Source organism: Vicugna pacos, chromosome 27 (genome assembly GCF_048564905.1).
Source record: "Vicugna pacos chromosome 27, VicPac4, whole genome shotgun sequence".
In the NCBI taxonomy this organism is placed as follows: Eukaryota; Metazoa; Chordata; class Mammalia; order Artiodactyla; family Camelidae; genus Vicugna; species Vicugna pacos.
In genome coordinates, this window is record NC_133013.1 from 3,988,932 (window position 1) to 4,012,505 (window position 23,574).

At 59.5% G+C, this 23,574-nt stretch overlaps 1 long non-coding RNA gene and 9 other non-coding genes across 10 annotated transcripts in view; all 10 read right to left on the reverse strand.

Moving 5' to 3' along the window:
* LOC140689673 (uncharacterized) overlaps positions 1–4,761 on the reverse strand; it is a 35,515-nt gene extending 30,754 nt beyond the window's left edge. The window contains exons 1-2 of the long non-coding RNA XR_012064701.1: positions 4,625–4,761; positions 1,909–2,050 (exon numbers count right to left, since the gene is read on the reverse strand). This is a non-coding gene — a long non-coding RNA (uncharacterized lncRNA). The remainder of the gene's footprint in view (positions 1–1,908; positions 2,051–4,624) is intronic.
* Positions 1,599–1,692, reverse strand: LOC140689887 (small nucleolar RNA SNORD116). Its single transcript, XR_012065034.1, has one exon. It is a non-coding gene; the product is annotated as a small nucleolar RNA SNORD116 (small nucleolar RNA).
* Positions 4,315–4,408, reverse strand: LOC140689888 (small nucleolar RNA SNORD116). The gene has a single exon (XR_012065035.1). It is a non-coding gene; the product is annotated as a small nucleolar RNA SNORD116 (small nucleolar RNA).
* A 2,269-nt stretch (positions 4,762–7,030) lies between the features above and the next one.
* LOC140689889 (small nucleolar RNA SNORD116) lies at positions 7,031–7,124 on the reverse strand. The gene has a single exon (XR_012065036.1). It is a non-coding gene; the product is annotated as a small nucleolar RNA SNORD116 (small nucleolar RNA).
* A 2,636-nt stretch (positions 7,125–9,760) lies between these two features.
* Positions 9,761–9,854, reverse strand: LOC140689890 (small nucleolar RNA SNORD116). The gene has a single exon (XR_012065037.1). It is a non-coding gene; the product is annotated as a small nucleolar RNA SNORD116 (small nucleolar RNA).
* A 2,622-nt stretch (positions 9,855–12,476) lies between these two features.
* Positions 12,477–12,570, reverse strand: LOC140689891 (small nucleolar RNA SNORD116). Its single transcript, XR_012065038.1, has one exon. It is a non-coding gene; the product is annotated as a small nucleolar RNA SNORD116 (small nucleolar RNA).
* Positions 12,571–15,206: 2,636 nt separating this feature from the next.
* Positions 15,207–15,300, reverse strand: LOC140689892 (small nucleolar RNA SNORD116). The gene has a single exon (XR_012065039.1). It is a non-coding gene; the product is annotated as a small nucleolar RNA SNORD116 (small nucleolar RNA).
* Positions 15,301–17,922: 2,622 nt separating this feature from the next.
* Positions 17,923–18,016, reverse strand: LOC140689893 (small nucleolar RNA SNORD116). Its single transcript, XR_012065040.1, has one exon. It is a non-coding gene; the product is annotated as a small nucleolar RNA SNORD116 (small nucleolar RNA).
* Positions 18,017–20,652: 2,636 nt separating this feature from the next.
* LOC140689894 (small nucleolar RNA SNORD116) lies at positions 20,653–20,746 on the reverse strand. Its single transcript, XR_012065041.1, has one exon. It is a non-coding gene; the product is annotated as a small nucleolar RNA SNORD116 (small nucleolar RNA).
* Positions 20,747–23,382: 2,636 nt separating this feature from the next.
* On the reverse strand, positions 23,383–23,476 carry LOC140689895 (small nucleolar RNA SNORD116). The gene has a single exon (XR_012065042.1). It is a non-coding gene; the product is annotated as a small nucleolar RNA SNORD116 (small nucleolar RNA).
* Between the last annotated feature and the right edge of the window lie 98 nt (positions 23,477–23,574).

Genomic DNA, 23,574 nt, shown 5'->3' on the forward strand with positions numbered 1-23,574 from the left:
CTGCAATCCAGAAGCCTCGTCCTGGCAGCTGTGCCTAAACGCCTGCGCAGGGCAGGTGAAAACGCCCAGGGGAGAAGTGGTGGGGAGCCTCCATGAACCAGGGCCAAACCCCACGGATGCCAGGGCACTCACGTCACCACCAACGGCCGAGACCCACATCGGGCAGGATTCGGGGCCCTGACCTTCAAAGCAAAGTCCAAACGCTGAGCAGCCTGCTCCAAACATGAGTCCTCACGGACCAAGGCCCAGTCGCCCCACAGGGCTCCTCGGACATTATGCACACAGGGCAAACACCGAGCTTCAGGGCACACAGTCTCAAAGGATGTCCCCTTGGATGAAGCCACAGCCCACCACCCTCAACCGAGGACCTCTTCTCAGCACTGTAACCCCACCATGGGACTCACGGAGATTCAATGCCCTGTTCACGAGGACCACAGGAAGTCCTGAAAGACAGGAGCTCCCCATGCGAAAGGAAACCTCGAATGGGGCAAAATCGGCACGTCACTGTCCACCGCAGCCCACCCGGGATCTCAGCAAACGTGTGCCATGCCCATGCACCAGCAGGCTTAAATCTCAACACATGTCACGGGGAAGGGGGCCCTCTGGGCCAGATACGTGGCTCCCACCTAAAGGCGCCCTTTCACGTTGCACGGTCATGCACCTGCAGGCAAAGGGGCAAGAGGGCATCTTGCCGTAAGGCATCTGGACCGAGCCTTGCACTGCCTCTCTCTCAGGTTCCCGGAAGACACCTTTCGGGAGTCTCTTGGACCAACCGGCAAGCCGACACTACACAGGTCTGCTAGCACCGCCCATCCACCTGGACCCGAGGAGCCTTCCTCCCTAGGCATCCATGGGCAGCCCCTCAGGAAATACCGACCGGCCTCAGGAAGCCCAGGACAGCAGCAGGAGCCAAATGACGACAGCGTGTTCTACGAAAGCACACAAAACCACTCCAGCCCTAACCTCCCCATACACTTCCCTTCCAGTCTACACCGCCCGCCAACCCCCATGCTTCAAGGCAGCGCTGCGTCCTCAGCAAGCTCCGTGCTTCCGCCCTTGCCACCAACACTGGGGCAGTGCGCGCAGTAGGGAGCTGCCAACCCGATCCCTCAGCCTGCTCCCGCCACCGACCGACCCCGAACCCGACCCCGAATCGGCACACAACCACCGTGCCCTCCACAGTCCTCACCAAGACACAGGTCGGAAACACACAGAAACACGCCTCAACGGTGGGTCCAGTAGCCAAACACCCACACCTCTTCTCTTTGGCTCTGACACATACATCAAGTCGGCCCACGGCCCAAATACAGCCAAGCTGCCCCAAACAAACTGACTCGTGCCACCTGCTCACGGGGCCTACGCCAATCCTGCACTCCCACTTCCAGGAGCAGCAGGGGAGCTGGCCCCTGCCACATCCCACAACGGCCACTCAAACAAGGACCTCTCATCCCAGCATGCCTCAACTAATGCGTGCACACGACTGACCCTAAGACAGCTCTCTGATGTTGGCTCCGTGGGGGGTGGTTGCAGCAGTGTGAACAAGGGCAAGCTGGACCCCAGTCCTAACTATGCCCTAGCCCCCGGGGAGGCAACGTGCTGGACCTCAGTTTCGATGAGAACGACGGTAGTGAGTTCTCACTCATTTTGTTCAGATTTTCCAAGGAATGCATATGAGGGAGTCATCATCGATCCGAGCACGTGCTGGCATGATGGACAACTCAACGTGGCAGGCTGGGTGGCTCCACAGAGGAGCCAGTGAGCTCGGAGACCTCCAGCAACCCCAGCAATCCAGAGCCAGCAAGCCACTGAGCAGCAGCAACGGTCAATCCTTTCTGGCCGCCTTTCGGGCAGTCCGAGAACATCCGAAAGCCAATGCCAGCGCTGGGGGTGGGGGACGAGAGTGCGTACCGTCATCCTGAGCGATCCACGGGAAGGTTCAGCATCCTGGGCCCGACCCACTTCTTCGGGGACTCCCGGCCACCACCAGTCACCAGAAAACGGGAAGCTCTTCTTGTCTTGGCTGACGGCAAGCCTGGCCCGGCAACCCCACCTGGCAAGGGGACAGAAATCACATGCACGCTTCAGACGTGGGCACAACTTCTCAGAGAGCATGCTCCATGCCAATCAACCTTTAGCTCGGGGAAGCCCGCTATCTGCTACCCACCTCCCTTTATCCCTTCAATACCAATGAATGCGTGTCTGAACGCACGAGGGTAGGGGCCTTGGCGCATGTGAGTTTCGTGTGTGTGTGTGGCAGGGGTGGGGCCTGACTGCCCATGGGACTGCATGGGTGCGTCTCTGGGTGTTTGTGTGTCCTGTGTGCCCCGCCGAAAATCTCAGTGCCTGAAAATGCATGCTTTCCACTCAGCGCCATGGAGGCCTGCCCATCCTTAACATGACCGCGGTCCTCTGCCTTCCAGAGTGGCCATGGCATCGTGGGTCTCTAGGAGCCGCTGCAATAGGCCAAGAACCCCTTCTCTCCAACAGCCATTCCTTCTGATCAGAGCCAACCGCACCCACCTACACCACATTTGGGGCCGTGGATGGGATATCCACCAAGTCACCCTGCCGCCCAACGCCTCCACAGGATAGGGGGAGCTGGAGGCAATACTCACTGCCTATGTCAACCAGGAAAGCATTGACATCAAAGCTCACACCACGCTGAACCTGGCTCCAGGGCACATCCAGCCTCTATTCAACCTGTGTCTCGGTGCCACTGCAATCCAGAAGCCTCGTCCTGGCAGCTGTGCCTAAACGCCTGCGCAGGGCAGGTGAAAACGCCCAGGGGAGAAGTGGTGGGGAGCCTCCATGAACCAGGGCCAAACCCCACGGATGCCAGGGCACTCACGTCACCACCAACGGCCGAGACCCACATCGGGCAGGATTCGGGGCCCTGACCTTCAAAGCAAAGTCCAAACGCTGAGCAGCCTGCTCCAAACATGAGTCCTCACGGACCAAGGCCCAGTCGCCCCACAGGGCTCCTCGGACATTATGCACACAGGGCAAACACCGAGCTTCAGGGCACACAGTCTCAAAGGATGTCCCCTTGGATGAAGCCACAGCCCACCACCCTCAACCGAGGACCTCTTCTCAGCACTGTAACCCCACCATGGGACTCACGGAGATTCAATGCCCTGTTCACGAGGACCACAGGAAGTCCTGAAAGACAGGAGCTCCCCATGCGAAAGGAAACCTCGAATGGGGCAAAATCGGCACGTCACTGTCCACCGCAGCCCACCCGGGATCTCAGCAAACGTGTGCCATGCCCGTGCACCAGCAGGCTTAAATCTCAACACATGTCACGGGGAAGGGGGCCCTCTGGGCCAGATACGTGGCTCCCACCTAAAGGCGTCCTTTCACGTTGCACGGTCATGCACCTGCAGGCAAAGGGGCAAGAGGGCATCTTGCCGTAAGGCATCTGGACCGAGCCTTGCACTGCCTCTCTCTCAGGTTCCCGGAAGACACCTTTCGGGAGTCTCTTGGACCAACCGGCAAGCCGACACTACACAGGTCTGCTAGCACCGCCCATCCACCTGGACCCGAGGAGCCTTCCTCCCTAGGCATCCACGGGCAGCCCCTCAGGAAATACCGACCGGCCTCAGGAAGCCCAGGACAGCAGCAGGAGCCAAATGACGACAGCGTGTTCTACGAAAGCACACAAAACCACTCCAGCCCTAACCTCCCCATACACTTCCCTTCCAGTCTACACCGCCCGCCAACCCCCATGCTTCAAGGCAGCGCTGCGTCCTCAGCAAGCTCCGTGCTTCCGCCCTTGCCACCAACACTGGGGCAGTGCGCGCAGTAGGGAGCTGCCAACCCGATCCCTCAGCCTGCTCCCGCCACCGACCGACCCCGAACCCGACCCCGAATCGGCACACAACCACCGTGCCCTCCACAGTCCTCACCAAGACACAGGTCGGAAACACGCAGAAACACGCCTCAACGGTGGGTCCAGTAGCCAAACACCCACACCTCTTCTCTTTGGCTCTGACACATACATCAAGTCGGCCCACGGCCCAAATACAGCCAAGCTGCCCCAAACAAACTGACTCGTGCCACCTGCTCACGGGGCCTACGCCAATCCTGCACTCCCACTTCCAGGAGCAGCAGGGGAGCTGGCCCCTGCCACATCCCACAACGGCCACTCAAACAAGGACCTCTCATCCCAGCATGCCTCAACTAATGCGTGCACACGACTGACCCTAAGACAGCTCTCTGATGTTGGCTCCGTGGGGGGTGGTTGCAGCAGTGTGAACAAGGGCAAGCTGGACCCCACTCCTAACTATGCCCTAGCCCCCGGGGAGGCAACGTGCTGGACCTCAGTTTCGATGAGAACGACGGTAGTGAGTTCTCACTCATTTTGTTCAGATTTTCCAAGGAATGCATATGAGGGAGTCATCATCGATCCGAGCACGTGCTGGCATGCTGGACAACTCAACGTGGCAGGCTGGGTGGCTCCACAGAGGAGCCAGTGAGCTCGGAGACCTCCAGCAACCCCAGCAATCCAGAGCCAGCAAGCCACTGAGCAGCAGCAACGGTCAATCCTTTCTGGCCGCCTTTCGGGCAGTCCGAGAACATCTGAAAGCCAATGCCAGCGCTGGGGGTGGGGGACGAGAGTGCGTACCGTCATCCTGAGCGATCCACGGGAAGGTTCAGCATCCTGGGCCCGACCCACTTCTTCGGGGACTCCCGGCCACCACCAGTCACCAGAAAACGGGAAGCTCTTCTTGTCTTGGCTGACGGCAAGCCTGGCCCGGCAACCCCACCTGGCAAGGGGACAGAAATCACATGCACGCTTCAGACGTGGGCACAACTTCTCAGAGAGCATGCTCCATGCCAATCAACCTTTAGCTCGGGGAAGCCCGCTATCTGCTACCCACCTCCCTTTATCCCTTCAATACCAACGAATGCGTGTCTGAACGCACGAGGGTAGGGGCCTTGGCGCATGTGAGTTTCGTGTGTGTGTGTGGCAGGGGTGGGGCCTGACTGCCCATGGGACTGCATGGCTGCGTCTCTGGGTGTTTGTGTGTCCTGTGTGCCCCGCCGAAAATCTCAGTGCCTGAAAATGCATGCTTTCCACTCAGCGCCATGGAGGCCTGCCCATCCTTAACATGACCGCGGTCCTCTGCCTTCCAGAGTGGCCATGGCATCGTGGGTCTCTAGGAGCCGCTGCAATAGGCCAAGAACCCCTTCTCTCCAACAGCCATTCCTTCTGATCAGAGCCAACCGCACCCACCTACACCACATTTGGGGCCGTGGATGGGATATCCACCAAGTCACCCTGCCGCCCAACGCCTCCACAGGATAGGGGGAGCTGGAGGCAATACTCACTGCCTATGTCAACCAGGAAAGCATTGACATCAAAGCTCACACCACGCTGAACCTGGCTCCAGGGCACATCCAGCCTCTATTCAACCTGTGTCTCGGTGCCACTGCAATCCAGAAGCCTCGTCCTGGCAGCTGTGCCTAAACGCCTGCGCAGGGCAGGTGAAAACGCCCAGGGGAGAAGTGGTGGGGAGCCTCCATGAACCAGGGCCAAACCCCACGGATGCCAGGGCACTCACGTCACCACCAACGGCCGAGACCCACATCGGGCAGGATTCGGGGCCCTGACCTTCAAAGCAAAGTCCAAACGCTGAGCAGCCTGCTCCAAACATGAGTCCTCACGGACCAAGGCCCAGTCGCCCCACAGGGCTCCTCGGACATTATGCACACAGGGCAAACACCGAGCTTCAGGGCACACAGTCTCAAAGGATGTCCCCTTGGATGAAGCCACAGCCCACCACCCTCAACCGAGGACCTCTTCTCAGCACTGTAACCCCACCATGGGACTCACGGAGATTCAATGCCCTGTTCACGAGGACCACAGGAAGTCCTGAAAGACAGGAGCTCCCCATGCGAAAGGAAACCTCGAATGGGGCAAAATCGGCACGTCACTGTCCACCGCAGCCCACCCGGGATCTCAGCAAACGTGTGCCATGCCCATGCACCAGCAGGCTTAAATCTCAACACATGTCACGGGGAAGGGGGCCCTCTGGGCCAGATACGTGGCTCCCACCTAAAGGCGCCCTTTCACGTTGCACGGTCATGCACCTGCAGGCAAAGGGGCAAGAGGGCATCTTGCCGTAAGGCATCTGGACCGAGCCTTGCACTGCCTCTCTCTCAGGTTCCCGGAAGACACCTTTCGGGAGTCTCTTGGACCAACCGGCAAGCCGACACTACACAGGTCTGCTAGCACCGCCCATCCACCTGGACCCGAGGAGCCTTCCTCCCTAGGCATCCATGGGCAGCCCCTCAGGAAATACCGACCGGCCTCAGGAAGCCCAGGACAGCAGCAGGAGCCAAATGACGACAGCGTGTTCTACGAAAGCACACAAAACCACTCCAGCCCTAACCTCCCCATACACTTCCCTTCCAGTCTACACCGCCCGCCAACCCCCATGCTTCAAGGCAGCGCTGCGTCCTCAGCAAGCTCCGTGCTTCCGCCCTTGCCACCAACACTGGGGCAGTGCGCGCAGTAGGGAGCTGCCAACCCGATCCCTCAGCCTGCTCCCGCCACCGACCGACCCCGAACCCGACCCCGAATCGGCACACAACCACCGTGCCCTCCACAGTCCTCACCAAGACACAGGTCGGAAACACACAGAAACACGCCTCAACGGTGGGTCCAGTAGCCAAACACCCACACCTCTTCTCTTTGGCTCTGACACATACATCAAGTCGGCCCACGGCCCAAATACAGCCAAGCTGCCCCAAACAAACTGACTCGTGCCACCTGCTCACGGGGCCTACGCCAATCCTGCACTCCCACTTCCAGGAGCAGCAGGGGAGCTGGCCCCTGCCACATCCCACAACGGCCACTCAAACAAGGACCTCTCATCCCAGCATGCCTCAACTAATGCGTGCACACGACTGACCCTAAGACAGCTCTCTGATGTTGGCTCCGTGGGGGGTGGTTGCAGCAGTGTGAACAAGGGCAAGCTGGACCCCACTCCTAACTATGCCCTAGCCCCCGGGGAGGCAACGTGCTGGACCTCAGTTTCGATGAGAACGACGGTAGTGAGTTCTCACTCATTTTGTTCAGATTTTCCAAGGAATGCATATGAGGGAGTCATCATCGATCCGAGCACGTGCTGGCATGCTGGACAACTCAACGTGGCAGGCTGGGTGGCTCCACAGAGGAGCCAGTGAGCTCGGAGACCTCCAGCAACCCCAGCAATCCAGAGCCAGCAAGCCACTGAGCAGCAGCAACGGTCAATCCTTTCTGGCCGCCTTTCGGGCAGTCTGAGAACATCCGAAAGCCAATGCCAGCGCTGGGGGTGGGGGACGAGAGTGCGTACCGTCATCCTGAGCGATCCACGGGAAGGTTCAGCATCCTGGGCCCGACCCACTTCTTCGGGGACTCCCGGCCACCACCAGTCACCAGAAAACGGGAAGCTCTTCTTGTCTTGGCTGACGGCAAGCCTGGCCCGGCAACCCCACCTGGCAAGGGGACAGAAATCACATGCACGCTTCAGACGTGGGCACAACTTCTCAGAGAGCATGCTCCATGCCAATCAACCTTTAGCTCGGGGAAGCCCGCTATCTGCTACCCACCTCCCTTTATCCCTTCAATACCAACGAATGCGTGTCTGAACGCACGAGGGTAGGGGCCTTGGCGTATGTGAGTTTCGTGTGTGTGTGTGGCAGGGGTGGGGCCTGACTGCCCATGGGACTGCATGGCTGCGTCTCTGGGTGTTTGTGTGTCCTGTGTGCCCCGCCGAAAATCTCAGTGCCTGAAAATGCATGCTTTCCACTCAGCGCCATGGAGGCCTGCCCATCCTTAACATGACCGCGGTCCTCTGCCTTCCAGAGTGGCCATGGCATCGTGGGTCTCTAGGAGCCGCTGCAATAGGCCAAGAACCCCTTCTCTCCAACAGCCATTCCTTCTGATCAGAGCCAACCGCACCCACCTACACCACATTTGGGGCCGTGGATGGGATATCCACCAAGTCACCCTGCCGCCCAACGCCTCCACAGGATAGGGGGAGCTGGAGGCAATACTCACTGCCTATGTCAACCAGGAAAGCATTGACATCAAAGCTCACACCACGCTGAACCTGGCTCCAGGGCACATCCAGCCTCTATTCAACCTGTGTCTCGGTGCCACTGCAATCCAGAAGCCTCGTCCTGGCAGCTGTGCCTAAACGCCTGCGCAGGGCAGGTGAAAACGCCCAGGGGAGAAGTGGTGGGGAGCCTCCATGAACCAGGGCCAAACCCCACGGATGCCAGGGCACTCACGTCACCACCAACGGCCGAGACCCACATCGGGCAGGATTTGGGGCCCTGGCCTTCAAAGCAAAGTCCAAACGCTGAACAGCCTGCTCCAAACATGAGTCCTCACGGACCAAGGCCCAGTCGCCCCACAGGGCTCCTCGGACATTATGCACACAGGGCAAACACCGAGCTTCAGGGCACACAGTCTCAAAGGATGTCCCCTTGGATGAAGCCACAGCCCACCACCCTCAACCGAGGACCTCTTCTCAGCACTGTAACCCCACCATGGGACTCACGGAGATTCAATGCCCTGTTCACGAGGACCACAGGAAGTCCTGAAAGACAGGAGCTCCCCATGCGAAAGGAAACCTCGAATGGGGCAAAATCGGCACGTCACTGTCCACCGCAGCCCACCCGGGATCTCAGCAAACGTGTGCCATGCCCGTGCACCAGCAGGCTTAAATCTCAACACATGTCACGGGGAAGGGGGCCCTCTGGGCCAGATACGTGGCTCCCACCTAAAGGCGCCCTTTCACGTTGCACGGTCATGCACCTGCAGGCAAAGGGGCAAGAGGGCATCTTGCCGTAAGGCATCTGGACCGAGCCTTGCACTGCCTCTCTCTCAGGTTCCCGGAAGACACCTTTCGGGAGTCTCTTGGACCAACCGGCAAGCCGACACTACACAGGTCTGCTAGCAGCGCCCATCCACCTGGACCCGAGGAGCCTTCCTCCCTAGGCATCCATGGGCAGCCCCTCAGGAAATACCGACCGGCCTCAGGAAGCCCAGGACAGCAGCAGGAGCCAAATGACGACAGCGTGTTCTACGAAAGCACACAAAACCACTCCAGCCCTAACCTCCCCATACACTTCCCTTCCAGTCTACACCGCCCGCCAACCCCCATGCTTCAAGGCAGCGCTGCGTCCTCAGCAAGCTCCGTGCTTCCGCCCTTGCCACCAACACTGGGGCAGTGCGCGCAGTAGGGAGCTGCCAAGGCTAGCATGGCAACCCGATCCCTCAGCCTGCTCCCGCCACCGACCGACCCCGAACCCGACCCCGAATCGGCACACAACCACCGTGCCCTCCACAGTCCTCACCAAGACACAGGTCGGAAACACGCAGAAACACGCCTCAACGGTGGGTCCAGTAGCCAAACACCCACACCTCTTCTCTTTGGCTCTGACACATACATCAAGTCGGCCCACGGCCCAAATACAGCCAAGCTGCCCCAAACAAACTGACTCGTGCCACCTGCTCACGGGGCCTACGCCAATCCTGCACTCCCACTTCCAGGAGCAGCAGGGGAGCTGGCCCCTGCCACATCCCACAACGGCCACTCAAACAAGGACCTCTCATCCCAGCATGCCTCAACTAATGCGTGCACACGACTGACCCTAAGACAGCTCTCTGATGTTGGCTCCGTGGGGGGTGGTTGCAGCAGTGTGAACAAGGGCAAGCTGGACCCCACTCCTAACTATGCCCTAGCCCCCGGGGAGGCAACGTGCTGGACCTCAGTTTCGATGAGAACGACGGTAGTGAGTTCTCACTCATTTTGTTCAGATTTTCCAAGGAATGCATATGAGGGAGTCATCATCGATCCGAGCACGTGCTGGCATGCTGGACAACTCAACGTGGCAGGCTGGGTGGCTCCACAGAGGAGCCAGTGAGCTCGGAGACCTCCAGCAACCCCAGCAATCCAGAGCCAGCAAGCCACTGAGCAGCAGCAACGGTCAATCCTTTCTGGCCGCCTTTCGGGCAGTCCGAGAACATCCGAAAGCCAATGCCAGCGCTGGGGGTGGGGGACGAGAGTGCGTACCGTCATCCTGAGCGATCCACGGGAAGGTTCAGCATCCTGGGCCCGACCCACTTCTTCGGGGACTCCCGGCCACCACCAGTCACCAGAAAACGGGAAGCTCTTCTTGTCTTGGCTGACGGCAAGCCTGGCCCGGCAACCCCACCTGGCAAGGGGACAGAAATCACATGCACGCTTCAGACGTGGGCACAACTTCTCAGAGAGCATGCTCCATGCCAATCAACCTTTAGCTCGGGGAAGCCCGCTATCTGCTACCCACCTCCCTTTATCCCTTCAATACCAACGAATGCGTGTCTGAACGCACGAGGGTAGGGGCCTTGGCGCATGTGAGTTTCGTGTGTGTGTGTGGCAGGGGTGGGGCCTGACTGCCCATGGGACTGCATGGCTGCGTCTCTGGGTGTTTGTGTGTCCTGTGTGCCCCGCCGAAAATCTCAGTGCCTGAAAATGCATGCTTTCCACTCAGCGCCATGGAGGCCTGCCCATCCTTAACATGACCGCGGTCCTCTGCCTTCCAGAGTGGCCATGGCATCGTGGGTCTCTAGGAGCCGCTGCAATAGGCCAAGAACCCCTTCTCTCCAACAGCCATTCCTTCTGATCAGAGCCAACCGCACCCACCTACACCACATTTGGGGCCGTGGATGGGATATCCACCAAGTCACCCTGCCGCCCAACGCCTCCACAGGATAGGGGGAGCTGGAGGCAATACTCACTGCCTATGTCAACCAGGAAAGCATTGACATCAAAGCTCACACCACGCTGAACCTGGCTCCAGGGCACATCCAGCCTCTATTCAACCTGTGTCTCGGTGCCACTGCAATCCAGAAGCCTCGTCCTGGCAGCTGTGCCTAAACGCCTGCGCAGGGCAGGTGAAAACGCCCAGGGGAGAAGTGGTGGGGAGCCTCCATGAACCAGGGCCAAACCCCACGGATGCCAGGGCACTCACGTCACCACCAACGGCCGAGACCCACATCGGGCAGGATTCGGGGCCCTGACCTTCAAAGCAAAGTCCAAACGCTGAGCAGCCTGCTCCAAACATGAGTCCTCACGGACCAAGGCCCAGTCGCCCCACAGGGCTCCTCGGACATTATGCACACAGGGCAAACACCGAGCTTCAGGGCACACAGTCTCAAAGGATGTCCCCTTGGATGAAGCCACAGCCCACCACCCTCAACCGAGGACCTCTTCTCAGCACTGTAACCCCACCATGGGACTCACGGAGATTCAATGCCCTGTTCACGAGGACCACAGGAAGTCCTGAAAGACAGGAGCTCCCCATGCGAAAGGAAACCTCGAATGGGGCAAAATCGGCACGTCACTGTCCACCGCAGCCCACCCGGGATCTCAGCAAACGTGTGCCATGCCCGTGCACCAGCAGGCTTAAATCTCAACACATGTCACGGGGAAGGGGGCCCTCTGGGCCAGATACGTGGCTCCCACCTAAAGGCGCCCTTTCACGTTGCACGGTCATGCACCTGCAGGCAAAGGGGCAAGAGGGCATCTTGCCGTAAGGCATCTGGACCGAGCCTTTCACTGCCTCTCTCTCAGGTTCCCGGAAGACACCTTTCGGGAGTCTCTTGGACCAACCGGCAAGCCGACACTACACAGGTCTGCTAGCACCGCCCATCCACCTGGACCCGAGGAGCCTTCCTCCCTAGGCATCCACGGGCAGCCCCTCAGGAAATACCGACCGGCCTCAGGAAGCCCAGGACAGCAGCAGGAGCCAAATGACGACAGCGTGTTCTACGAAAGCACACAAAACCACTCCAGCCCTAACCTCCCCATACACTTCCCTTCCAGTCTACACCGCCCGCCAACCCCCATGCTTCAAGGCAGCGCTGCGTCCTCAGCAAGCTCCGTGCTTCCGCCCTTGCCACCAACACTGGGGCAGTGCGCGCAGTAGGGAGCTGCCAACCCGATCCCTCAGCCTGCTCCCGCCACCGACCGACCCCAAACCCGACCCCGAATCGGCACACAACCACCGTGCCCTCCACAGTCCTCACCAAGACACAGGTCGGAAACACGCAGAAACACGCCTCAACGGTGGGTCCAGTAGCCAAACACCCACACCTCTTCTCTTTGGCTCTGACACATACATCAAGTCGGCCCACGGCCCAAATACAGCCAAGCTGCCCCAAACAAACTGACTCGTGCCACCTGCTCACGGGGCCTACGCCAATCCTGCACTCCCACTTCCAGGAGCAGCAGGGGAGCTGGCCCCTGCCACATCCCACAACGGCCACTCAAACAAGGACCTCTCATCCCAGCATGCCTCAACTAATGCGTGCACACGACTGACCCTAAGACAGCTCTCTGATGTTGGCTCCGTGGGGGGTGGTTGCAGCAGTGTGAACAAGGGCAAGCTGGACCCCACTCCTAACTATGCCCTAGCCCCCGGGGAGGCAACGTGCTGGACCTCAGTTTCGATGAGAACGACGGTAGTGAGTTCTCACTCATTTTGTTCAGATTTTCCAAGGAATGCATATGAGGGAGTCATCATCGATCCGAGCACGTGCTGGCATGCTGGACAACTCAACGTGGCAGGCTGGGTGGCTCCACAGAGGAGCAAGTGAGCTCGGAGACCTCCAGCAACCTCAGCAATCCAGAGCCAGCAAGCCACTGAGCAGCAGCAACGGTCAATCCTTTCTGGCCGCCTTTCGGGCAGTCCGAGAACATCCGAAAGCCAATGCCAGCGCTGGGGGTGGGGGACGAGAGTGCGTACCGTCATCCTGAGCGATCCACGGGAAGGTTCAGCATCCTGGGCCCGACCCACTTCTTCGGGGACTCCCGGCCACCACCAGTCACCAGAAAACGGGAAGCTCTTCTTGTCTTGGCTGACGGCAAGCCTGGCCCGGCAACCCCACCTGGCAAGGGGACAGAAATCACATGCACGCTTCAGACGTGGGCACAACTTCTCAGAGAGCATGCTCCATGCCAATCAACCTTTAGCTCGGGGAAGCCCGCTATCTGCTACCCACCTCCCTTTATCCCTTCAATACCAACGAATGCGTGTCTGAACGCACGAGGGTAGGGGCCTTGGCGTATGTGAGTTTCGTGTGTGTGTGTGGCAGGGGTGGGGCCTGACTGCCCATGGGACTGCATGGCTGCGTCTCTGGGTGTTTGTGTGTCCTGTGTGCCCCGCCGAAAATCTCAGTGCCTGAAAATGCATGCTTTCCACTCAGCGCCATGGAGGCCTGCCCATCCTTAACATGACCGCGGTCCTCTGCCTTCCAGAGTGGCCATGGCATCGTGGGTCTCTAGGAGCCGCTGCAATAGGCCAAGAACCCCTTCTCTCCAACAGCCATTCCTTCTGATCAGAGCCAACCGCACCCACCTACACCACATTTGGGGCCGTGGATGGGATATCCACCAAGTCACCCTGCCGCCCAACGCCTCCACAGGATAGGGGGAGCTGGAGGCAATACTCACTGCCTATGTCAACCAGGAAAGCATTGACATCAAAGCTCACACCACGCTGAACCTGGCTCCAGGGCACATCCAGCCTCTATTCAACCTGTGTCTCGGTGCCACTGCAATCCAGAAGCCTCGTCCTGGCAGCTGTGCCTAAACGCCTGCGCAGGGCAGGTGAAAACGCCCAGGGGAGAAGTGGTGGGGAGCCTCCATGAACCAGGGCCAAACCCCACGGATGCCAGGGCACTCACGTCACCACCAACGGCCGAGACCCACATCGGGCAGGATTCGGGGCCCTGACCTTCAAAGCAAAGTCCAAACGCTGAGCAGCCTGCTCCAAACATGAGTCCTCACGGACCAAGGCCCAGTCGCCCCACAGGGCTCCTCGGACATTATGCACACAGGGCAAACACCGAGCTTCAGGGCACACAGTCTCAAAGGATGTCCCCTTGGATGAAGCCACAGCCCACCACCCTCAACCGAGGACCACTTCTCAGCACTGTAACCCCACCATGGGACTCACGGAGATTCAATGCCCTGTCCACGAGGACCACAGGAAGTCCTGAAAGACAGGAGCTCCCCATGCGAAAGGAAACCTCGAATGGGGCAAAATCGGCACGTCACTGTCCACCGCAGCCCACCCGGGATCTCAGCAAACGTGTGCCATGCCCGTGCACCAGCAGGCTTAAATCTCAACACATGTCACGGGGAAGGGGGCCCTCTGGGCCAGATACGTGGCTCCCACCTAAAGGCACCCTTTCACGTTGCACGGTCATGCACCTGCAGGCAAAGGGGCAAGAGGGCATCTTGCCGTAAGGCATCCGGACCGAGCCTTGCACTGCCTCTCTCTCAGGTTCCCGGAAGACACCTTTCGGGAGTCTCTTGGACCAACCGGCAAGCCGACACTACACAGGTCTGCTAGCACTGCCCATCCACCTGGACCCGAGGAGCCTTCCTCCCTAGGCATCCACGGGCAGCCCCTCAGGAAATACCGACCGGCCTCAGGAAGCCCAGGACAGCAGCAGGAGCCAAATGACGACAGCGTGTTCTACGAAAGCACACAAAACCACTCCAGCCCTAACCTCCCCATACACTTCCCTTCCAGTCTACACCGCCCGCCAACCCCCATGCTTCAAGGCAGCGCTGCGTCCTCAGCAAGCTCCGTGCTTCCGCCCTTGCCACCAACACTGGGGCAGTGCGCGCAGTAGGGAGCTGCCAAGGCTAGCATGGCAACCCGATCCCTCAGCCTGCTCCCGCCACCGACCGACCCCGAACCCGACCCCGCATCGGCACACAACCACCGTGCCCTCCACAGTCCTCACCAAGACACAGGTCGGAAACACGCAGAAACACGCCTCAACGGTGGGTCCAGTAGCCAAACACCCACACCTCTTCTCTTTGGCTCTGACACATACATCAAGTCGGCCCACGGCCCAAATACAGCCAAGCTGCCCCAAACAAACCGACTCGTGCCACCTGCTCACGGGGCCTACGCCAATCCTGCACTCCCACTTCCAGGAGCAGCAGGGGAGCTGGCCCCTGCCACATCCCACAACGGCCACTCAAACAAGGACCTCTCATCCCAGCATGCCTCAACTAATGCGTGCACACGACTGACCCTAAGACAGCTCTCTGATGTTGGCTCCGTGGGGGGTGGTTGCAGCAGTGTGAACAAGGGCAAGCTGGACCCCACTCCTAACTATGCCCTAGCCCCCGGGGAGGCAACGTGCTGGACCTCAGTTTCGATGAGAACGACGGTAGTGAGTTCTCACTCATTTTGTTCAGATTTTCCAAGGAATGCATATGAGGGAGTCATCATCGATCCGAGCACGTGCTGGCATGCTGGACAACTCAACGTGGCAGGCTGGGTGGCTCCACAGAGGAGCCAGTGAGCTCGGAGACCTCCAGCAACCCCAGCAATCCAGAGCCAGCAAGCCACTGAGCAGCAGCAACGGTCAATCCTTTCTGGCCGCCTTTCGGGCAGTCCGAGAACATCCGAAAGCCAATGCCAGCGCTGGGGGTGGGGGACGAGAGTGCGTACCGTCATCCTGAGCGATCCACGGGAAGGTTCAGCATCCTGGGCCCGACCCACTTCTTCGGGGACTCCCGGCCACCACCAGTCACCAGAAAACGGGAAGCTCTTCTTGTCTTGGCTGACGGCAAGCCTGGCCCGGCAACCCCACCTGGCAAGGGGACAGAAATCACATGCACGCTTCAGACGTGGGCACAACTTCTCAGAGAGCATGCTCCATGCCAATCAACCTTTAGCTCGGGGAAGCCCGCTATCTGCTACCCACCTCCCTTTATCCCTTCAATACCAACGAATGCGTGTCTGAACGCACGAGGGTAGGGGCCTTGGCGCATGTGAGTTTCGTGTGTGTGTGTGGCAGGGGTGGGGCCTGACTGCCCATGGGACTGCATGGCTGCGTCTCTGGGTGTTTGTGTGTCCTGTGTGCCCCGCCGAAAATCTCAGTGCCTGAAAATGCATGCTTTCCACTCAGCGCCATGGAGGCCTGCCCATCCTTAACATGACCGCGGTCCTCTGCCTTCCAGAGTGGCCATGGCATCGTGGGTCTCTAGGAGCCGCTGCAATAGGCCAAGAACCCCTTCTCTCCAACAGCCATTCCTTCTGATCAGAGCCAACCGCACCCACCTACACCACATTTGGGGCCGTGGATGGGATATCCACCAAGTCACCCTGCCGCCCAACGCCTCCACAGGATAGGGGGAGCTGGAGGCAATACTCACTGCCTATGTCAACCAGGAAAGCATTGACATCAAAGCTCACACCACGCTGAACCTGGCTCCAGGGCACATCCAGCCTCTATTCAACCTGTGTCTCGGTGCCACTGCAATCCAGAAGCCTCGTCCTGGCAGCTGTGCCTAAACGCCTGCGCAGGGCAGGTGAAAACGCCCAGGGGAGAAGTGGTGGGGAGCCTCCATGAACCAGGGCCAAACCCCACGGATGCCAGGGCACTCACGTCACCACCAACGGCCGAGACCCACATCGGGCAGGATTCGGGGCCCTGACCTTCAAAGCAAAGTCCAAACGCTGAGCAGCCTGCTCCAAACATGAGTCCTCACGGACCAAGGCCCAGTCGCCCCACAGGGCTCCTCGGACATTATGCACACAGGGCAAACACCGAGCTTCAGGGCACACAGTCTCAAAGGATGTCCCCTTGGATGAAGCCACAGCCCACCACCCTCAACCGAGGACCTCTTCTCAGCACTGTAACCCCACCATGGGACTCACGGAGATTCAATGCCCTGTTCACGAGGACCACAGGAAGTCCTGAAAGACAGGAGCTCCCCATGCGAAAGGAAACCTCGAATGGGGCAAAATCGGCACGTCACTGTCCACCGCAGCCCACCCGGGATCTCAGCAAACGTGTGCCATGCCCGTGCACCAGCAGGCTTAAATCTCAACACATGTCACGGGGAAGGGGGCCCTCTGGGCCAGATACGTGGCTCCCACCTAAAGGCGCCCTTTCACGTTGCACGGTCATGCACCTGCAGGCAAAGGGGCAAGAGGGCATCTTGCCGTAAGGCATCTGGACCGAGCCTTTCACTGCCTCTCTCTCAGGTTCCCGGAAGACACCTTTCGGGAGTCTCTTGGACCAACCGGCAAGCCGACACTACACAGGTCTGCTAGCACCGCCCATCCACCTGGACCCGAGGAGCCTTCCTCCCTAGGCATCCACGGGCAGCCCCTCAGGAAATACCGACCGGCCTCAGGAAGCCCAGGACAGCAGCAGGAGCCAAATGACGACAGCGTGTTCTACGAAAGCACACAAAACCACTCCAGCCCTAACCTCCCCATACACTTCCCTTCCAGTCTACACCGCCCGCCAACCCCCATGCTTCAAGGCAGCGCTGCGTCCTCAGCAAGCTCCGTGCTTCCGCCCTTGCCACCAACACTGGGGCAGTGCGCGCAGTAGGGAGCTGCCAACCCGATCCCTCAGCCTGCTCCCGCCACCGACCGACCCCAAACCCGACCCCGAATCGGCACACAACCACCGTGCCCTCCACAGTCCTCACCAAGACACAGGTCGGAAACACGCAGAAACACGCCTCAACGGTGGGTCCAGTAGCCAAACACCCACACCTCTTCTCTTTGGCTCTGACACATACATCAAGTCGGCCCACGGCCCAAATACAGCCAAGCTGCCCCAAACAAACTGACTCGTGCCACCTGCTCACGGGGCCTACGCCAATCCTGCACTCCCACTTCCAGGAGCAGCAGGGGAGCTGGCCCCTGCCACATCCCACAACGGCCACTCAAACAAGGACCTCTCATCCCAGCATGCCTCAACTAATGCGTGCACACGACTGACCCTAAGACAGCTCTCTGATGTTGGCTCCGTGGGGGGTGGTTGCAGCAGTGTGAACAAGGGCAAGCTGGACCCCACTCCTAACTATGCCCTAGCCCCCGGGGAGGCAACGTGCTGGACCTCAGTTTCGATGAGAACGACGGTAGTGAGTTCTCACTCATTTTGTTCAGATTTTCCAAGGAATGCATATGAGGGAGTCATCATCGATCCGAGCACGTGCTGGCATGCTGGACAACTCAACGTGGCAGGCTGGGTGGCTCCACAGAGGAGCAAGTGAGCTCGGAGACCTCCAGCAACCTCAGCAATCCAGAGCCAGCAAGCCACTGAGCAGCAGCAACGGTCAATCCTTTCTGGCCGCCTTTCGGGCAGTCCGAGAACATCCGAAAGCCAATGCCAGCGCTGGGGGTGGGGGACGAGAGTGCGTACCGTCATCCTGAGCGATCCACGGGAAGGTTCAGCATCCTGGGCCCGACCCACTTCTTCGGGGACTCCCGGCCACCACCAGTCACCAGAAAACGGGAAGCTCTTCTTGTCTTGGCTGACGGCAAGCCTGGCCCGGCAACCCCACCTGGCAAGGGGACAGAAATCACATGCACGCTTCAGACGTGGGCACAACTTCTCAGAGAGCATGCTCCATGCCAATCAACCTTTAGCTCGGGGAAGCCCGCTATCTGCTACCCACCTCCCTTTATCCCTTCAATACCAACGAATGCGTGTCTGAACGCACGAGGGTAGGGGCCTTGGCGTATGTGAGTTTCGTGTGTGTGTGTGGCAGGGGTGGGGCCTGACTGCCCATGGGACTGCATGGCTGCGTCTCTGGGTGTTTGTGTGTCCTGTGTGCCCCGCCGAAAATCTCAGTGCCTGAAAATGCATGCTTTCCACTCAGCGCCATGGAGGCCTGCCCATCCTTAACATGACCGCGGTCCTCTGCCTTCCAGAGTGGCCATGGCATCGTGGGTCTCTAGGAGCCGCTGCAATAGGCCAAGAACCCCTTCTCTCCAACAGCCATTCCTTCTGATCAGAGCCAACCGCACCCACCTACACCACATTTGGGGCCGTGGATGGGATATCCACCAAGTCACCCTGCCGCCCAACGCCTCCACAGGATAGGGGGAGCTGGAGGCAATACTCACTGCCTATGTCAACCAGGAAAGCATTGACATCAAAGCTCACACCACGCTGAACCTGGCTCCAGGGCACATCCAGCCTCTATTCAACCTGTGTCTCGGTGCCACTGCAATCCAGAAGCCTCGTCCTGGCAGCTGTGCCTAAACGCCTGCGCAGGGCAGGTGAAAACGCCCAGGGGAGAAGTGGTGGGGAGCCTCCATGAACCAGGGCCAAACCCCACGGATGCCAGGGCACTCACGTCACCACCAACGGCCGAGACCCACATCGGGCAGGATTCGGGGCCCTGACCTTCAAAGCAAAGTCCAAACGCTGAGCAGCCTGCTCCAAACATGAGTCCTCACGGACCAAGGCCCAGTCGCCCCACAGGGCTCCTCGGACATTATGCACACAGGGCAAACACCGAGCTTCAGGGCACACAGTCTCAAAGGATGTCCCCTTGGATGAAGCCACAGCCCACCACCCTCAACCGAGGACCACTTCTCAGCACTGTAACCCCACCATGGGACTCACGGAGATTCAATGCCCTGTCCACGAGGACCACAGGAAGTCCTGAAAGACAGGAGCTCCCCATGCGAAAGGAAACCTCGAATGGGGCAAAATCGGCACGTCACTGTCCACCGCAGCCCACCCGGGATCTCAGCAAACGTGTGCCATGCCCGTGCACCAGCAGGCTTAAATCTCAACACATGTCACGGGGAAGGGGGCCCTCTGGGCCAGATACGTGGCTCCCACCTAAAGGCACCCTTTCACGTTGCACGGTCATGCACCTGCAGGCAAAGGGGCAAGAGGGCATCTTGCCGTAAGGCATCCGGACCGAGCCTTGCACTGCCTCTCTCTCAGGTTCCCGGAAGACACCTTTCGGGAGTCTCTTGGACCAACCGGCAAGCCGACACTACACAGGTCTGCTAGCACTGCCCATCCACCTGGACCCGAGGAGCCTTCCTCCCTAGGCATCCACGGGCAGCCCCTCAGGAAATACCGACCGGCCTCAGGAAGCCCAGGACAGCAGCAGGAGCCAAATGACGACAGCGTGTTCTACGAAAGCACACAAAACCACTCCAGCCCTAACCTCCCCATACACTTCCCTTCCAGTCTACACCGCCCGCCAACCCCCATGCTTCAAGGCAGCGCTGCGTCCTCAGCAAGCTCCGTGCTTCCGCCCTTGCCACCAACACTGGGGCAGTGCGCGCAGTAGGGAGCTGCCAAGGCTAGCATGGCAACCCGATCCCTCAGCCTGCTCCCGCCACCGACCGACCCCGAACCCGACCCCGCATCGGCACACAACCACCGTGCCCTCCACAGTCCTCACCAAGACACAGGTCGGAAACACGCAGAAACACGCCTCAACGGTGGGTCCAGTAGCCAAACACCCACACCTCTTCTCTTTGGCTCTGACACATACATCAAGTCGGCCCACGGCCCAAATACAGCCAAGCTGCCCCAAACAAACCGACTCGTGCCACCTGCTCACGGGGCCTACGCCAATCCTGCACTCCCACTTCCAGGAGCAGCAGGGGAGCTGGCCCCTGCCACATCCCACAACGGCCACTCAAACAAGGACCTCTCATCCCAGCATGCCTCAACTAATGCGTGCACACGACTGACCCTAAGACAGCTCTCTGATGTTGGCTCCGTGGGGGGTGGTTGCAGCAGTGTGAACAAGGGCAAGCTGGACCCCACTCCTAACTATGCCCTAGCCCCCGGGGAGGCAACGTGCTGGACCTCAGTTTCGATGAGAACGACGGTAGTGAGTTCTCACTCATTTTGTTCAGATTTTCCAAGGAATGCATATGAGGGAGTCATCATCGATCCGAGCACGTGCTGGCATGCTGGACAACTCAACGTGGCAGGCTGGGTGGCTCCACAGAGGAGCCAGTGAGCTCGGAGACCTCCAGCAACCCCAGCAATCCAGAGCCAGCAAGCCACTGAGCAGCAGCAACGGTCAATCCTTTCTGGCCGCCTTTCGGGCAGTCCGAGAACATCCGAAAGCCAATGCCAGCGCTGGGGGTGGGGGACGAGAGTGCGTACCGTCATCCTGAGCGATCCACGGGAAGGTTCAGCATCCTGGGCCCGACCCACTTCTTCGGGGACTCCCGGCCACCACCAGTCACCAGAAAACGGGAAGCTCTTCTTGTCTTGGCTGACGGCAAGCCTGGCCCGGCAACCCCACCTGGCAAGGGGACAGAAATCACATGCACGCTTCAGACGTGGGCACAACTTCTCAGAGAGCATGCTCCATGCCAATCAACCTTTAGCTCGGGGAAGCCCGCTATCTGCTACCCACCTCCCTTTATCCCTTCAATACCAACGAATGCGTGTCTGAACGCACGAGGGTAGGGGCCTTGGCGTATGTGAGTTTCGTGTGTGTGTGTGGCAGGGGTGGGGCCTGACTGCCCATGGGACTGCATGGCTGCGTCTCTGGGTGTTTGTGTGTCCTGTGTGCCCCGCCGAAAATCTCAGTGCCTGAAAATGCATGCTTTCCACTCAGCGCCATGGAGGCCTGCCCATCCTTAACATGACCGCGGTCCTCTGCCTTCCAGAGTGGCCATGGCATCGTGGGTCTCTAGGAGCCGCTGCAATAGGCCAAGAACCCCTTCTCTCCAACAGCCATTCCTTCTGATCAGAGCCAACCGCACCCACCTACACCACATTTGGGGCCGTGGATGGGATATCCACCAAGTCACCCTGCCGCCCAACGCCTCCACAGGATAGGGGGAGCTGGAGGCAATACTCACTGCCTATGTCAACCAGGAAAGCATTGACATCAAAGCTCACACCACGCTGAACCTGGCTCCAGGGCACATCCAGCCTCTATTCAACCTGTGTCTCGGTGCCACTGCAATCCAGAAGCCTCGTCCTGGCAGCTGTGCCTAAACGCCTGCGCAGGGCAGGTGAAAACGCCCAGGGGAGAAGTGGTGGGGAGCCTCCATGAACCAGGGCCAAACCCCACGGATGCCAGGGCACTCACGTCACCACCAACGGCCGAGACCCACATCGGGCAGGATTTGGGGCCCTGGCCTTCAAAGCAAAGTCCAAACGCTGAACAGCCTGCTCCAAACATGAGTCCTCACGGACCAAGGCCCAGTCGCCCCACAGGGCTCCTCGGACATTATGCACACAGGGCAAACACCGAGCTTCAGGGCACACAGTCTCAAAGGATGTCCCCTTGGATGAAGCCACAGCCCACCACCCTCAACCGAGGACCTCTTCTCAGCACTGTAACCCCACCATGGGACTCACGGAGATTCAATGCCCTGTTCACGAGGACCACAGGAAGTCCTGAAAGACAGGAGCTCCCCATGCGAAAGGAAACCTCGAATGGGGCAAAATCGGCACGTCACTGTCCACCGCAGCCCACCCGGGATCTCAGCAAACGTGTGCCATGCCCGTGCACCAGCAGGCTTAAATCTCAACACATGTCACGGGGAAGGGGGCCCTCTGGGCCAGATACGTGGCTCCCACCTAAAGGCGCCCTTTCACGTTGCACGGTCATGCACCTGCAGGCAAAGGGGCAAGAGGGCATCTTGCCGTAAGGCATCTGGACCGAGCCTTGCACTGCCTCTCTCTCAGGTTCCCGGAAGACACCTTTCGGGAGTCTCTTGGACCAACCGGCAAGCCGACACTACACAGGTCTGCTAGCAGCGCCCATCCACCTGGACCCGAGGAGCCTTCCTCCCTAGGCATCCATGGGCAGCCCCTCAGGAAATACCGACCGGCCTCAGGAAGCCCAGGACAGCAGCAGGAGCCAAATGACGACAGCGTGTTCTACGAAAGCACACAAAACCACTCCAGCCCTAACCTCCCCATACACTTCCCTTCCAGTCTACACCGCCCGCCAACCCCCATGCTTCAAGGCAGCGCTGCGTCCTCAGCAAGCTCCGTGCTTCCGCCCTTGCCACCAACACTGGGGCAGTGCGCGCAGTAGGGAGCTGCCAAGGCTAGCATGGCAACCCGATCCCTCAGCCTGCTCCCGCCACCGACCGACCCCGAACCCGACCCCGAATCGGCACACAACCACCGTGCCCTCCACAGTCCTCACCAAGACACAGGTCGGAAACACGCAGAAACACGCCTCAACGGTGGGTCCAGTAGCCAAACACCCACACCTCTTCTCTTTGGCTCTGACACATACATCAAGTCGGCCCACGGCCCAAATACAGCCAAGCTGCCCCAAACAAACTGACTCGTGCCACCTGCTCACGGGGCCTACGCCAATCCTGCACTCCCACTTCCAGGAGCAGCAGGGGAGCTGGCCCCTGCCACATCCCACAACGGCCACTCAAACAAGGACCTCTCATCCCAGCATGCCTCAACTAATGCGTGCACACGACTGACCCTAAGACAGCTCTCTGATGTTGGCTCCGTGGGGGGTGGTTGCAGCAGTGTGAACAAGGGCAAGCTGGACCCCACTCCTAACTATGCCCTAGCCCCCGGGGAGGCAACGTGCTGGACCTCAGTTTCGATGAGAACGACGGTAGTGAGTTCTCACTCATTTTGTTCAGATTTTCCAAGGAATGCATATGAGGGAGTCATCATCGATCCGAGCACGTGCTGGCATGCTGGACAACTCAACGTGGCAGGCTGGGTGGCTCCACAGAGGAGCCAGTGAGCTCGGAGACCTCCAGCAACCCCAGCAATCC